The sequence below is a fragment of the Myotis lucifugus genome, unplaced genomic scaffold (assembly GCF_000147115.1).
Source record: "Myotis lucifugus unplaced genomic scaffold, Myoluc2.0 scaffold_233, whole genome shotgun sequence".
Taxonomy (NCBI): Eukaryota; Metazoa; Chordata; class Mammalia; order Chiroptera; family Vespertilionidae; genus Myotis; species Myotis lucifugus.
The window spans coordinates 1,656,337-1,672,653 of NW_005871281.1; the positions used below are offsets into that span (position 1 = coordinate 1,656,337).

The 16,317-nt window shown below is 41.7% G+C and overlaps 1 protein-coding gene across 1 annotated transcript in view; it reads right to left on the reverse strand.

Moving 5' to 3' along the window:
• The window catches only part of NRG3 (neuregulin 3), a 1,013,555-nt gene that overhangs the window by 992,059 nt on the left and 5,179 nt on the right, over positions 1-16,317 (reverse strand). The gene's annotated exons all lie outside the window — the stretch shown is intronic.

Sequence of the window (16,317 nt, forward strand, 5' to 3'; positions counted from 1 at the left end):
CTTATTTTTAAAGCAAGCTTTGTTTGCATATATATTGGCCAACAGTTTCCATTCCATTATGTGGCTGAATTTTATATAATAACGACCAAATTGGAACAAATTAAATTCTCAAATGGTAATAAGCTCATTATATTTTAGTATGTCAATATACTTCAGCACAGAACCATTAAAATAAGGTCGTAGGTATTCTGACATAGAAATATTTTAACATAAAGTGCAAAAAGACAGTGAAAAGAATAGTACAGCAAAATTTCATTTCACAAAAATATACATTTCATAGAGCGAAACCTTGGGCTGATATTCAGCAAAAAGATATAGTAATAAAAGAAATTGCAGTAGACCTTTATTTTCATCTTATTGCTTATATTTTCTAATTTTCTATAGTGAACATGTCCTGTTAGTAATAAAGAGGAAAGGGGTCCAAAAATATATGAAATATTAACACTAGCCACCTCGGATTTTATTTAAATGTCTCCCTGATGCTGGCACAACTCAGAACTGAGTCCAACCAACAGATGGAACCACATTCCCATATCGAAATCCCCATCCCAATCAGCATGCAGGAAATCAGACCTTACAGTAAGGTGTTTATAGTAGTGCCTTAGAAATGCCATTTCTTAGTCCTCTGTTGTTCTTGTGACACTGTAAAATTTAGCAACTAGGAATTCTGTTTAATGAAGGGAGAAAGATACTGTGATTATACCTAGAACTGGATAAATTTATTTAAACTTCCAAACAAAATATTTTGCATGTGGCAGTAATTCCCCCAGGTCTCCTCTTACCTCTATCTTTGGAATCAATTTACTTTCATATGTATATAATATACTAGTATACACACACATACATATACATATACATATACATATACATATACATGTGTATATATATATATTCTAATATATGTACACGCATATATATACTTTGCAATAATAGACCTACAGCTGGCTACCAAGCTCTGTATCTGTCACAAGGATAAGCAATTCTTTTCTAAAGCTGTTAACAAGCGAAGTTCAGGAAACTGGGGCATAATCACGCCCCCTAAGTTAGCACACCAAAACATGTGTTTTACTAACCGCTAAACTGCAAAACATCCTACCAAAAATATGCACACAAAAAAGCCTTTGGGGGGTGGAGGGGAGCCAGCAAATCAAAAACTCCACTGAAATTTTAATCTCAAATTTAGAACTTGGCCTCAGGAATCTTTGCCACAAGGAGACTCCGGGAATGGCTCCTCCAACTGCCTCACGTATAGAAGAAACCTGAGATTTCTGAGACTGAGAACGGAGCAACGGAACTGGGCCTGCATTCCCACACCAGGCCCAGGGGCCTTCCCACTGTCCGTAATTGCTTGTCTCCCTTTAGAAATCTTCTAATTAGCTTATTTCCAATCTTCCTTGGAAGCTAAGGGGAAAAAAATAGTAATGATTAACAAGATTAAGCAAAGGGACATAACCTTCCCTAAGGGAACACCCCCCCCATCCCCTCACCCTCCTCCATGGACATCACCTCCTGCTCATCAGGTCCCTCTGTTCAGTGTACAATACGGTGCAGCATGGCAGAGGAAGTGGTCCACTAGGAACGTGGAGATTAAAGAGCCTGAGTGATCTACCGGCTCCAGAGTCCTGGCTCAGACACCTCAGGTGCGCTGTTCCCTGATGCCACAGTGTCACCCACACCACGCCTCGGAGAGGCAGGAGAGGGTCGGAAGCTGGGCCACGGCCCCCCGCTCATCAAACAGGCTCCTGAGAACGGCTTTCCCTCTGTGAATCTCTCTCTCCCAGGGCCCATGGCAACAATTCTTCTTCATCAAAAGCAAAAATGGATCAAACATTCAAACAGCCTGATTTTCCCGACACAAAAACATCTCTATTTTGGGAAGGTTCAGAGGTTCAGCTAATTGCATGTAACTAATAACTGAAGATTAAAGTGAACTTCCCGGCCCAGCAGCGCAAAGAAATGGATGGAGCCACGAGGGCGCTCTTCCCAAATGCGGCCTGCGCAGTTTATACTCGTGCAATTCATTTCATACCTTGAAGCTGATATTTTGAGAAAAGAAAGCAGTTCTGGCTGGGGGAACAGAGACTCTCATCTGGCAAAGGAGTAATGTCAGGGGAAAAGTGGAAAAAGGCAGTGGCAAACTTCCACAAAGTGATTTTACAAGAACTGCTGGCCAGAGATGGCCTTCTCTATGCTTCACTCACTAAGAGACTCCTGTCAGCATAAAGAGCTCACTGCCTGGCAATCTAATTCAATTTCCACCACGGGATGTAGCACATAAAGACTTCCTGTACCTGGCAATTAGTCTTCAAACGCTACCACTTAGATATGCAGTAATTTTATGGCAACTGGGATGAGAACACACATATTCACTGTGAGTAACATTTAACAACTGCACTTATACATTGTAGAACACAAAGGAGTTAGAGTTGCGAATTGTATAATATGTTGGGTATGTCTGCATTTTTGTATATGTGGATTAGAGGGAGATAATGCAAATATTGTGATATGAATGAAATTTGAAGAAGAAAAAATTCCAGTATTTATAAAGTTTGTTGTGATAAAATTATAGTAGTGTATGCTCTTTAATAGCTTTTCAATATTTTTGCTCAAAATATTTAAGGTGTTGCAACCAAGCATCAAAGTCCTTATCACTGATATCATTTTTTTAATTAATGAAGGATTTCAAATTGTGAAAAAATTTTGCAAGTTTCTCCCCTCCCCCAGTTCAATTAAATGAAGCGCTCCGGCTCCTCGCCAGCTCCACTAGGCGGAAGGCATAATCCTGGCTCTGCCATTCTGGCAGGAATTGTTCCGACGCCAATCCCTGTGGCCGTCAGCTGCAGAAAGCCTACCACAAGGTGCCGGCAGGAGGAGCGGCGCTTTGCAAGCAGCACGTTCTACTGGACCATTTTTCTTTAGGGTTAACGGTTCTGTGTTATCTGGTCATTTAGAAGTAATAGAGCTCTTTAGACTTTTACAACACTCAGCCATTTGCAGTGCATTGTCGGAAGCAGCATTTCATTATTTATCATAAATTACTCAGAGCTGCTCGCAATGAAAGATGAGCATCACTGTGGTACCAGAAGGTCACAGAGAAGCCTACAAAACCAAATGATGAAGGGGAAACACAGATTTAACACTGGCTTCGTTAAGACCCCCATCTACAGCTCTGCGTCCTTCCTTTCGAAAAATCTCTTCTGATCACATACACAAAGACCCAAACAAACAACTAAAAAAATGTACCCTTACCTAAATAAAAAATATAGATAAAGTGAAACGATGCCAAGCAATTCACATTTGCATAAGTCGACTGGCTTATTAAAAATATTGACACCAGTGACAATGATCTGATCGGTGAAAAACAGAAGAGAAGCTGCTGGCTATTAATACCAATTTAACATCTGCGCTTGCACAGTGTTGCAGCCCCTCTGTCTGGTAGCAACGAGCAACCAAGTAAGCCGGCTGGAGTGATGGAGCTGATTCTAATCTGAAGGTTCTTCTTCCTGGCAAACAAAGTGGGTGACAACTAATTTCAGCTGCTGACATATGTAAATGAGTGGGTGTGGTTCTTCCGTGTATGGCAGGAGCCCCCTGGCAGGCCCCGAGAGAGCCTCATCTTATTCCAGAGGCATTCGGGCTGGCTGAGCAGAGGCGCCTCCCTTCCCTCGCCCATCCTTCACCACGTGGTGAGCACATTCAGGGCATCCACAGGGCACTCCCTTCTGAAGGCTCTGCAGTGTCAGCAGGGGATCCCCAAAAGGTGCTGAGTGGCTCCTGGAAGGAGGCCCTCAGGTGAAACCAGAAGGTGATGTGGCCAATCAAAGGACAAAATAGTTTCTGCCTCTGAAATATGTGACGGCAGACACAGGTTAATTTAGGTGAAGCAGTAAAATCCAGTTTCTTCTCATTATCCTCCTCACACCTCTACTTGCAAATGTTTAGATATTCGAAAGCTACTATTTTGGGTTCTATCTCGAGCTGTGTTAATGTGACTACGGAAAAACTAACCATTTTAAAACTTAGTAATTCTACCGTTTCTTACAGAACTTTGAAGAGACACTGGAATAAAGTCAAGACTTAAAAACACTCAGTGTATGGGAAAGGCCACACCTTTAAGTGATTTGGGACAAAATAGCCTGGGAGAATCTTTAGAATTTGCTACTTGTTCCTCCTTTGAAATTATCCTAGAGACCTTGCACCTTCTGAAAATTCTACAAATGCTGTGCCAATTCCTGCGCCAACCCTGACCATGGTTTCCCATACCAGCTGAGGTACGTCCTCCCAAGGCCTCCCTCCTCAACCAGGTGCTGACCTGAGGAAAAGGTGAGGCAGCCACACTACTTCCAAGGGAGACCCTCTCTGCCCACCAGACAGACTCGTCACGGGCTCCCACACAGGTGGGCACATGCCCACTTCCACCTTTGTTAATGCCCATTTACTCCCCCGGCCTCAATTCTCCATTTCTCTGCCTAAATTCTCCCTTTAAACCAGCGGTCGCCAACCAATGGGCCGTGGACCACTGGTGGTCCATGTTGTCCGAAAGGTTGGCGACCACTGCTTTACACTATCCATCTATGTCCCCCCTGAACACTGCTTTCTGAAATGGCCTAACATACTTTTCAGTTGAAATCACACACTTCAGGACTGAATTATTCCCTGGAACATATGTTCCAGTCTTCTTGACAAAACCATAAATGCAGATGATTAATTATCTTTCTTGTGTGTCATGCACTTAAATGCACCGAGAACAGTGATAGCAGCCTCAGACACAAGTGTGGTCCCCCATGTGTGACACCTGTGAGAAGTGTGGTAACTGACACTGTATCAGACACACTCCAGATCCGGCAAAAGAAAGGGTCATGTAATACAAACACAAAGCACCCACCCGGGGAGGCTTACACTGAGAAGGAGAGAGGGTATCGCCTGGAGTCTCCCTAAGCTGGGGTCCTGAGAACCCGGAAGGCCCTTGGTTGCTCAGACTTTCAGGCATGAACAAAGGAGGTATGATCAATGTCTGTAAACAAAAAAAATCCATAAACTCAGGCCACCACCTGGTAGCATGAAGTAAAGGCCAAAGGAATGTTTTGAAATATTTCTCTTGTATTTTTAAGTTTGTATTGATGTAGACAAATAGTACACCAATCATCCGCATACAGTTCAATGAGTTTTGACACACAGACTCCCCCATGTAATTAACACCCAGATCAAGCAGCAGAATATTATCAACACCCTACAGCCTCATATCTTGGGTCTCCTTCCATTCACTTCCTGCCTCCTCCCCAAAGGTAACCACTATCTTGACTTCTACCATTAAACATTGTATAAACAGAATCATGTTTTGTTCTGACTCTTTGCTCGCCAATGTGAGCGATCCTAAAAGAATCTGAGCACAACTCATCACCAAATTAAAGGGCTATGTGTCCTACAAATCACCGCTTCCCATTGGCCTACGGAATGTACCTATCTGTAGTCCACCCACCTAACTGCATTACCTGAATAAATACCGTGTGGTTCTGTGACAGCCTTACAGCATCTGGAACTGGTCCTTCCATCTGTTTTTATTTGACCTAAGCCCTCCCTTCTAAGACCCATCACTACAAACTAGCCTTTGTATTTTCCTTCCATTTGCTCCTTAAAATAGACCAGGTAATTGGTTACCATACATACAAGTGATTGATTTCTATCAGCTATATGCATCTGTAGCAATACTATTAAAGACTGCCCCACATCTGCAGACTTGAAGAGCCATTAAGTAACTCATTAAACTTCCATCTTCTTCATTCCTGTAAGGTCAAGGCTAATAGTCCAAGCAAGGCCTAGGGTAAGACACTCTGCCTTCAATAAGGCAATATTTCCCATGAGCAAATGGAATCAGTTTGTATTTCTACAGATCTGCATTTCATAGCAGGAACCCATCTCAGTCAACACTTTAATGCAGACACCACCGATTAAGACACAAACTCTTAGCCCAGCCGGTGTAGCTCAGTGGTTGAGCATTGACCTATGAACCAGGAGGACCAGGAGATCATGGTTCAATTTGCAGTCAAGGTACATGCCAGGGTTGCAGGCTCAATCCCCAGGAGGGGGCATGCAGTAAGCAGCCGATCAATGAGTCTCATCATTGATGTTTCTATCTCTACCTCTACCTCTCCCTTCCTCTTTCTGAAATCAATAAAAAAAATATTAAAATTTCTTTTTAAAAAAAGACACCAACTCTTAGACCAAAAAAAAGGTCTTCACAGAACCAAGACCAATAATTGAACTGATTCTGATTCATGAAGCATATTCTTTACTCTTTTAAAAGTTTAAAAATCTCTATTTAGAATAATGCATGACTATTAAATAACACTTAGAAAATAGAGCAAAATACAATAAACTAAATAGTATTCCTGTTCCACAATACAGAAATCGCCATCATTAACAATTTGGTAAACTTCCTTTGAACATAGTCACTATATATTAAATATATCTATTAATTTACATAGCTCAGTATAACTGGCATCTAATATAATTTTCCACCCAGAGCTTTAGATAATTACATAAGAAACATTTTCTAATATATTTAAATTACTAAAAACTCAATTTAACCTATCATATGAGTAAAATTTATTTTATTAGTTCATCTTAACCTCAAACATGCAAATGCACATGCACTTGCTAAATATTTGTCTAAAGAATTCAAGGCTTTTCTCTGAGTAACTTTCTTTTCTCCTTCTAGTGAAAAATCACACCCAAAATGTGTACTGCAATTTTTCAGTTTCAGTGTATTTATTGTGGAATGAGAATATGAAGCCACATGTGGAACAATCTAAGTGCAAATATTTTCTATGAACATATAAATATATTCTCCCTTAAACTTGCCCACAACTTCTTCAACAACTTTTTAAGTGACTTATCTTTATGAAGTATTAGAGGCCCAGTGCACAAAAATTTGTGCACTCGGGGGTGTCCCTCAGCCCGGCCTGTGCCCTCTTGCAGTCTGGGACCCCTCAGGGGATGACCACCTGCTGGCTTAGGCCCGCTCCCCAGGGAATTGGGCCTAAGCTGGCAGTCAGACATCGCTCTGGCAGCCTGGGAGCCCTCGGGGGATGTCCACTTGCCAGTGGGGAGCAAGCCTAAGCTGCAGTCAGATATCCTTAGCACTGCTGAGGAGGCTGAAGAGGCTCCCACCACCACTGCTGTACTGGCAGCCGTCAGCCTGGCTTGTGGCTGAGCAGAGCTCCCCCTGTGGTAGTGCAGTGACCACCAGAGGACAGCTCCTGCATTGAGCATCTGCCCCCTGATGGTTAGTGTGTGTCATAGTGACCAGTCATTCCCAGTCTTTCTGCTGTTAGGGTCAATTTGCATATTACCCTTTTATTATATAGGATATCAAAAGTAATCAACTTAGTAGTTCTAATAGAAACCACAACTAATTCATTGGTTTGCATACTATTTTTTTAAAATATATTTTATTTATTTTTTACAGAGAAGAAGGGAGAGGGATAGAGAGTTAGAAACATCGATGAGAGAGAAACATCGATCAGCTGCCTCCTGCACACCCCCCACTGGAGACATGCCCACAACCAAGGTACATGCCCTTGACTGGAATCGAACCTGGGACCCTTTGGTCTGCAGGCCGATGCTCTATCCACTAAGCCAAACCGGTCAGGGCGGTTTGCATACTATTTAAATACAACATCTGGAATAAACAGGTTTGGAAACTAATAAAACATGTAATACTAGGTAAACATACCTCTTATTTGGTGAAGGCAAAAACCCTACCAACGGTGGCTACTTAGCATGAAGTGAGCATTTACCAGATTTTTAACACAGAAATATTCTCATACTCAAAAGTCAGTTGAACGAAATTCAGTCAAGATAGTGTTTATAAGCCTTCCTGCACCCCATTTTCACCTTTTTGTTCCTAGAGTCTCCCAATTTTGCCATCATGCTGAGAAGTTTCTGTTTAACAATAAATGTGGGTGTGCAATCTCATTTCCCCTCTTCTTTATGAGCACAGCTGTCACTCTTAGTGCACAGGATTCATGCTCAGTTTTGTGGTATTCTGACAATACAGGCTTCCTGACATTCCAGCATTCCAATCCTTCAGTGTGGCTAGTCAAAGGTATCTAACACAATCTTGGCACCTGACTTATTTCTGTTTTCTTTGTATGAATTTGCAAAAGTAGAAAACCCAATTATCTTTCACTTTAACCAAGAGAATATTTTTCTTCATGACATTTACTACACAGAAATGTCAAACAAATAAGCAATGATCGGGTCAATCTGTGGTGGTTTCCTTGGTAGACTACCAGGGTCTCACCAATATTCCTCTTCTTAGGACCGCTGGCTAGTAAAGACGGGCACCTTGTACAAGGAGCCAGGAGGAAGTCAGGTGCTCCGCAGCAGACACTGCCTGTGGTACAACACCCAACACTTATTTAGTAAGACTGGTATTTAGGGTCCACATGTTCTGACACATTTCATTGGCCAATCTCAGCATGTGATGCAATAACTTCTATGACCAAACAAATTTGGAATGGGCGACGAAGACAATTTTGGCTAGATTTTAGGAAACAGAGGAAGTCTGTAACTGTTTTCTGTCATTCTTCTATTGAATCATGTGCAACCAGCCATAGGAGGAAACAGTTAAGAAGATCAAGGAATGGAAGTGTAGAGGAATATTCTTTATCTTTTGTTCAAACATCCCCTAAATTTCTCTGTAGATTGAAAACCAGGGCCATTTCTCTGTTTAAACAGGCTCCCATTTACCATAGAAAAAAAGAGGTACAGAGCAGATGCACTATTTATGGAGTTTATGGTGGCATATGCCATAGTCAATGAGCTACGGGCTTGAAAGAGGCAATGTACACTGATATGGCCATACTTATCAATGGGTTAGGATTTGGGGTGGGAGAAATTACCTGTAAAATGATGTTCTGATCTTCCTGATCCTTCCGACCTTGCCACTTGAGCATGTCCTAAGCAAATATAAAGCCACTCTAAGCCCAGCTCAATTCCCTGCGTGACTGAGATCATCAGACCTATGCTGCAGGCCTAGGTGATTGTCTCTGGGCCCTTATTTCAATAAATAAATACAACAAAGGGTATAAAGACTAGTCCTCCTGGCACACAGGAAAGCTCCACAAATGACAGCTCTAGTTTATCACCTAAATGCTCAGGCCCCTTCCAAGGCTGCAACGCTGTGAAGAATCCTTCCACGTTTCTAAAACAAAAACGCAGGGCACAGAAATCCACAGAACCAGACCATGGTGAGGAGGGTTTGGTTTTTCTCTTCCTGAACTTCTAACTCCCTGGCAATCCTCAGGAAGATGGTGCCGAGGGTCACACGTGGTCATAGGAAGCGTATCTGAGGAGGTCGCTGATATGTTCAGGAACACCTACCAAATGTTTGGCATAAATTCTATTCTCATAACCTTGGCTGTAATGTATTAATGCTAAAGTAGTTGCATGGATTCAGAAGATCTTTATTTTTAAAATATGCTCTTACAGCCTTTACTGCATCCAGGAAAGGCCTCAAAGACAAAATCCTATCATTGGAAGCTGCTAAACTTCTATTATTCAATTTAATCCTGAATTTCCTTGAAGGCTTGTTTCTGACTGGCCTTGTTTTATGCCTGCGCATAGCAATCTATGATTTATGTACAATCACCAACCTGTCTTGAAAAATAAAGACATAACAGAAAAGTGATACTTTGAGATATAATTCAGGATGAAGTCTCCAACCAACAAGACATGAAGCAAGATCTGTGCAAAATGTTAATATTGAAGTTCCTCAAAGTGCAAAGCCATACATCTAAAAGGCTCTTTGATGAATGCATGCAACTGATCCTCTAAAACCTAAACCACAGTCACTCCTAAATTAAGAGGGGAACAGAGAACGCACTGCAGAACTGCCTGTTTTTACTCAAGTTCTCTCCAAACTCCAAAGCTCAATGGCAATACGACCGTGTGGGAAAGGAACAAAAGGGGGCCATGAGGCATTCTTTCTTTTATCAAGAATTTTCAGATTCGTGTAGATTTCAGATTTCCAGTTAATGCAGCAATCTCACTCATTTCCCCAAAATTTCAGTTCATCTCTTTGATAAGCATATGTCCAAAATAGACTTTTTATAAAATCTACCAAGCAAAGAATGAGAAATGGTGGGTAGAGTTTGTGACGAAACTCCCAAGATGAGGTAGGTTTCCACACCATATTCGACTGTGTGCGCAGGTACCAGAGAGGAACCCAGGGGAGGTCCGAGGGCACAAGAATCATCATCTCTCATCGTGATGAAAGATCCTTCAACCTTGGTAGCAAACTAGCTCCAACATTTCAACTGACTTCAATGTCCTGATGGTTCTCGGGTAAACATTTTTAGCCTGTCCACTTCCCATTTCTCTTGACATTAAAACAGGAGAGGGTTTTGCAGTGTACAAGCTCTTTTACAAGTGGCATAAGAGGCAGGTTATTACCATCACCCTCATTGTCCCGGGGGAGCAAGTTAAAGTTCAAAGAGATTAATTTGGTTCTCTGAGGTTGCATCACAGGATTCAAGGCTGACGGTTTTGTGTTTGTTCCTAACATATATACACAAATCTTTGTCAGCCTCCCACGAAAGTCTCTAAAAAATATGGTCATGACTCACTCACATTTTTCATAGGTAACCTACTAAAGAAGGAACTTTCTCAAGTGACCTCCCCTTAGTCAGTCGCTGTTCACCACTCCTCAGCGTGACGAACATGATGAAGAGGTCACGGCCACCAGGCTAAGCTCAAGGCAGCCTGCACAGTGCTGCAACCACCTGCTGGGTTGTGAGCTCACCAACACTCAGCTGGGTAACAAACCCACTTACGCCAGTTGTTCTTCTTGTAATTATGTCATGTAGTTCAATTTTGTGTCAGCCGGTGATACAGGATTGTGGGAATGAAAGAGAACTGCAGTCCCTATTAAAATGTAGTTGAATGCTTTGAAGAAATTCCAAATGGTAAGTTGTTTAAAAAAAATAGGAGAAATTATTTTGAGTTAAGTGGGCAAGAAAACTGTAAAAGGTTCCAGGGCAGGCGCATATTGTAGTATCTATGGAGAATCTGGGTTCAGATTCCTTCACAAGTATCTTTAAAGAAGAAACAGGTAATTAGAGGTATGGTTTATGAAAAAAGAAAAACTGAAAAGATGTTAGGATCAAACAGATACACACTCAAGAAAAAGCCTTGGCCACATAACCCGTAGACACAGACAGCAGTGTGGTGATGGCCTGAGGGAAGGGGTGGCGGGGCTGGATGGAGTGGGCAAAGGGGAGGGGCTGGGGACATCGGTAATAATGTCAACAATAAAATAAAGTTAAGAAGAAAAGGAAAAGCCGTGTCCCTACATCAAGGTGGGGAGAATGAACATTGTACACATTTTAAGCTTTATTTTAATTTTTTCCTTTTTAAACCATTACTTTTATAGATTTTTTAAAGTAACCAATTAACTACCAGCATTTCAATACCCTAAATTGATGTTAAATGTTCATGAAGATGAATTTAAAAAATCAAAACACATGCCATGTATAATGAAAACATTAAATTATATGAAAGGATATAATAGCTTATGTTCAATTATACAATTATTTTTGTGGGCTTTAAGTGCTGTCATATTGGTATGATTGGTATACTGATCTATGTGGGATAATAAATGGCCATTAGTCTCCCACCAACATTTTGGAATCAATTAAAAAGGCCAAAAAGTTTAAAAATAAAGCACTAGGACCGTTAAAAATTCAAATGCCTAAATAGGTAAAAAAAACATTTTTTCCTAACTTTCCACATCAACTTACACACTCTAACATGTCTTACCAAAAGGACTGGTTTTTAAAACCATTGAGAAGTCTGTGGGGATCTTTCAGACGAGACCTGATTCAACTCCCTGCAAAGCTCAGGAGGCAGGCGTGCACGCAGTGAGATAAACGTGAGCATGGACAGCCAAGCTCAACCTGAGTCCTAAGACTTTCCGTAGTGACTGTGCGAAGGGGAAACACCTGTGTACGTATGTGTCCATCCGGATATCACAAAGGTTTAAGTGAGTCCACTCCTCCCTCCTGCCTTCACCATAGACGGTACATCCTCTAGGAAACCTTCCTGCCCGTAGACAAGCAAAATCCCTGGGACCTCACAAGGTCTCAGTGGAATGTGCCAACGCAGTACCCGCGCTGTGCCTCACGGAACACAAAAGTCTGAAGATAAAAACAGATTCAAAGGGAGAAGCATGAATTTCAGTCCTATTCATAAGCAATTCAAATGCATTTTGCAGACTGAGATGTATGGCTCTTCCCTGGCTCTTGTATATTTCAGGGCCAACTTTCATGTTCCATTTTCCACATCCCAGATAGAAAATTGAGATCTGTTTGGCACTGGATCTGAGAGGGGATAAGGAAAGACCTACAAAATAAGCAACGGGAAAATCAGCCCTCTCCTCACTGTGGTGTGGAGAGGAGGAAGGGGTGGGAGAGGGAGAGCATTCCCGAGGGAAGAGAGACCTTGCTCCTCTACACACGAGACCGCCCAGGATGGCCCTGCGTTCAGACCCTGCACCAGCACTCTTGCTTATGGTACAGACTGGATTGAGAAACGTTGTTTTCTTCAGTATCAGAGAGAGGTTGCCACAAACCAGCTATGTTTGTTCGTGTGCTTGTTTCTCTTTCTTTCTGACAAGTTTATGGGTCAACGCTGAGCGTTTAAAAAGGCGAGCAGGGAAATACAAAGGTGGCTGGATTCAGACATCAGACCTGCAGAAAGGACACTCAATTAGCAACAGCACTGCCAATCCCTTATCTCAGCCATGAGGCACTGAAAAGGAAGGCTTAAACCACAGTCATAAGGTGCTGAGACCAAACTAAAAACAGCCTTGTCAATTCTGTCCCCACCACGCCCCCTTTTCTTCCATTTGGACCATAAAGTACAACATAAGTGTCTAAAGAGTACAATGTACAGTAAGATTGATTAAAGCAGAGAAGTCTCATAATCCTGTATTAAGGCCAAAGGAAATCAAAACAGACTCAGGTTGCAGCATGTGCTCATAAAAAAAGCTCTCAATTGGATTTCATAAGAAATATTGATCTTGAGCTCTGAATCCTTTCACTCTGGCTACCACGCATGATTGGGGTCAGTACCTTCTATGTTGAAATTCCTTCGAGGGCCCGATTCATGTAGACAGAAGACAATGTATTAGAGTACGTTTATTAAAACAAATTATATCTCAGGCTGCTTATAAAAGCAACCAAGAATACGCTTATTGAAAGACTAGAGATGTTTAAAAGGAAGAGAGAGGAAAACAGTCCATGTTATCTATGGCTCTCTTCAACATTACAAAACATGTTGAGGTAAAGTTTTATTTAAACAGACTTGGTTATATTAAAATGATCTCAATATCATGTTTAAACATCAATGATATATTTTACATCCACTTTTTCACTAAGTACACCATTCAAGATTTGTGATCATCTTACTCATTGGAATTACTATGTACCTTCCAAAAGTATCACCCATTAAAACTGGCTCTTTGTCTTTTGTAGCTGAATTTCGCCAATGGCTCTGATCGTTTACCTATCCGTGCATTTTGCTGAGTAAAATAACAATTCACATTTGCATTGACAACATTCTACATAGATGTTTCAAGTCTGAAAACACAACCCAATGTGATGTAAAAATCACACCAGTCAAAATCACTGTTTCTCTACTGTCTGTAGTGAATCTCTCCTTGGCTTGAAAAAATTTGTAAACTAATCTAAACTTTCAGATGCAAAATGCTTCAAAGATGCCTTTGGTAAAATAATCCACTAGTGGCAACATGTTTATGATACTTCTTTCTAAAATGTCTGAAGGAAAGGCAAATCCTGGGCAACTAACTGGGAACCCAAGAGATCCCAGTAGCACCGGAAAGTTTTGGTTCAGTTCATGTCTAACTAAAGGTGGGAAGATGAGAAGAGTCCATTTCCAAACACTTCTTCTCCCTCTGCCTTTCAGGTTCAACATTTCCTTATCTCTGATCCTTCAGAACATGAGAAACAATTTCTAAACTGGGCCTTGCACATAGCAAAATTGCTTCTGCTTGCAAAAATCCTATTATCCACCAGCAAGTTTATTCTGGAGTGAGCCAGCCTCTTCTACTCCAAAGAGCTGTGCTGCCTTTATGCAGAGAATCCTTCTGACCGACCTCAGATGAACACAAAGACATCCATTCTATAAGCCTCAAGGTGGTCAAGTCAAGAGCAAAGACCCTGGCCATTAAGCATTGGTTAGTTTTTTAAAAAAGCAGAGCATCACCTTTCCTGTTCATAGGTGCTACAATCCAGTCCATGGCTTTCATTTAAAAAAAGAAAAGAAAGACAAAAGAAAGGGAAAAAGCCTACTGAACCCTGGAGTAGGAGCTAGGCCAAAGAGGAATTTCTCTCCTGGGAACTTTAGTAACATAATCGAAAGAAGTGAAAAATGTGAATACCAGATAGGCCATTCTTCAGCCCACAGAAGCAGTGGTGAAAATCCCTCAAATGAAATCTTTATTTCAGTTTGTTAATCATCCTGCAACCTTGGACCAAAAAATAATTAAACTATACTTTTTTCTTTAACTTACCATACAACCTATGTATTTAAACTCATCTTTCATGGAAACTACATAATCTCCCTTTCATTCAAATTTCCCTTGTTGATATATGCAAACCAGGTCAGTTTCTGCTGGATTTGCATACTTGCATTTTATCCCTTAATTTGACTTCTTATTAAAGGTTTAAAAAAGAAAAAGACCAGGACTTCAGATGCGCATAAAACAAATACTGCTTATATGTCTATGTGAACACTGACACCATTAACAGACCCCTCCCCTTTTTCCTTGGGGCTGAGAGCCCTGTCAATAATCATTACTTATTAAACAGTCTGCCATTCTCTTCTACAGAAGGTAGGAAAGGAGTATGGAGGGATAGAAATAATTACCTTGGGCTTTAAAAAAAAACACCAAAAACACCGCCGAACGGATCACAAGGAAACCAATTGAAAAAGAACATGAGATACCTCCCCATTCTATCCCCCTCCTCCCCCGCGTGCATGCTCCCACACACACACCCACCCTCCCCATACAGGAGGTTGAGAAGTACACCCATACTCCATTTTTCCTATCAGCTGTATCAAGAGAAAAGATTTAAAAATCTGGGATTTTCAGAACAGACACATATATTTCAATCCACTGCAAATGTTCACACCTACACTTGCCCATCCTTTATCCCTTCACAAAACTCAGGCTAGATTTGTGGAGAGGAGCCTCTGAACATCTCCTGAGAAAACGCATTCTCAGAAATGACTGCTTCAGCCAACAGAGAGAGAAGCGGCAAGTTACTGGTTCCACTGCCATTCTGGTTCGTGGCAGATTCCCTCCTTCCCTTCTCCCCGTCTCCCAGTTGATCTTCTAGCCAATTTTTTCCAAAGCAGAGTAAGGAATGGCATACGGGATTTCTCTCATTTTTACTTACAAATAACTCCTAAATTTTAAAAAGAAAAAAAAGTTTTCAAGGATTAACACCCAGGGTAAGAAAGACACAGATCAGGGAAATGAGAAATTACCCGAGGAATGAAACCAGCCAGGTATCCCTACTGAAGAGTTAATGATGAGCACGCTGCCTTTTCCCCAGATGCTAAGGCTCAAAACCCAAATACACGATGAAGACAGCACAACCGGGCCATTTCGGGAGAACAGCCTTGCACAGAACTTGAACTGGCAGACTGGGAGTTTGTCCTAAATAACCTTCACAGGTTGAACAAACTGTTCCCAGATCCTGATCAATAGTCAGATTAGGAAGCTCCCTACGATTTCCTTACTCTAAGAACAAGGTGGGGACTGGGGATGGGATGCCCATCAGTCTTCTAAAAGATTCATAAAGATACAGAGAAATACACACCTCCTGTAGGAATACATAGAAAGCTGTCGTGCTTTGGGTAGACTGGCCAACACTGGCAGCAATTGAGCAAGAGGTTGGAGATGCTACATTCAAAGTGTGACCTGTTTCAAAGGGTTGGATGTTGTCATCCTCGAATGCACAGAGCTCTGTCCCATTCCACCTATATGTATATATTTTCCAGGCACAGAGGGAGGCGAGATTAGGTTCACACCCCACCTTTGGGAAAGGAAGAAAAGCAATTGCTTGGCAGAGCTGAAAGCGCTCCCCCTTCCTCAGGACCCTGGAGGCGGCAGCTCTGCAGGGCTCCCTTCACATTTCCCCCAGTTCACTCACTCTCGGTGGCCACAGAATCAATTTCCACGCTAGGAATGGCCATGGGCAGGCTGGAGGGGGGGGGGGGGGGGGG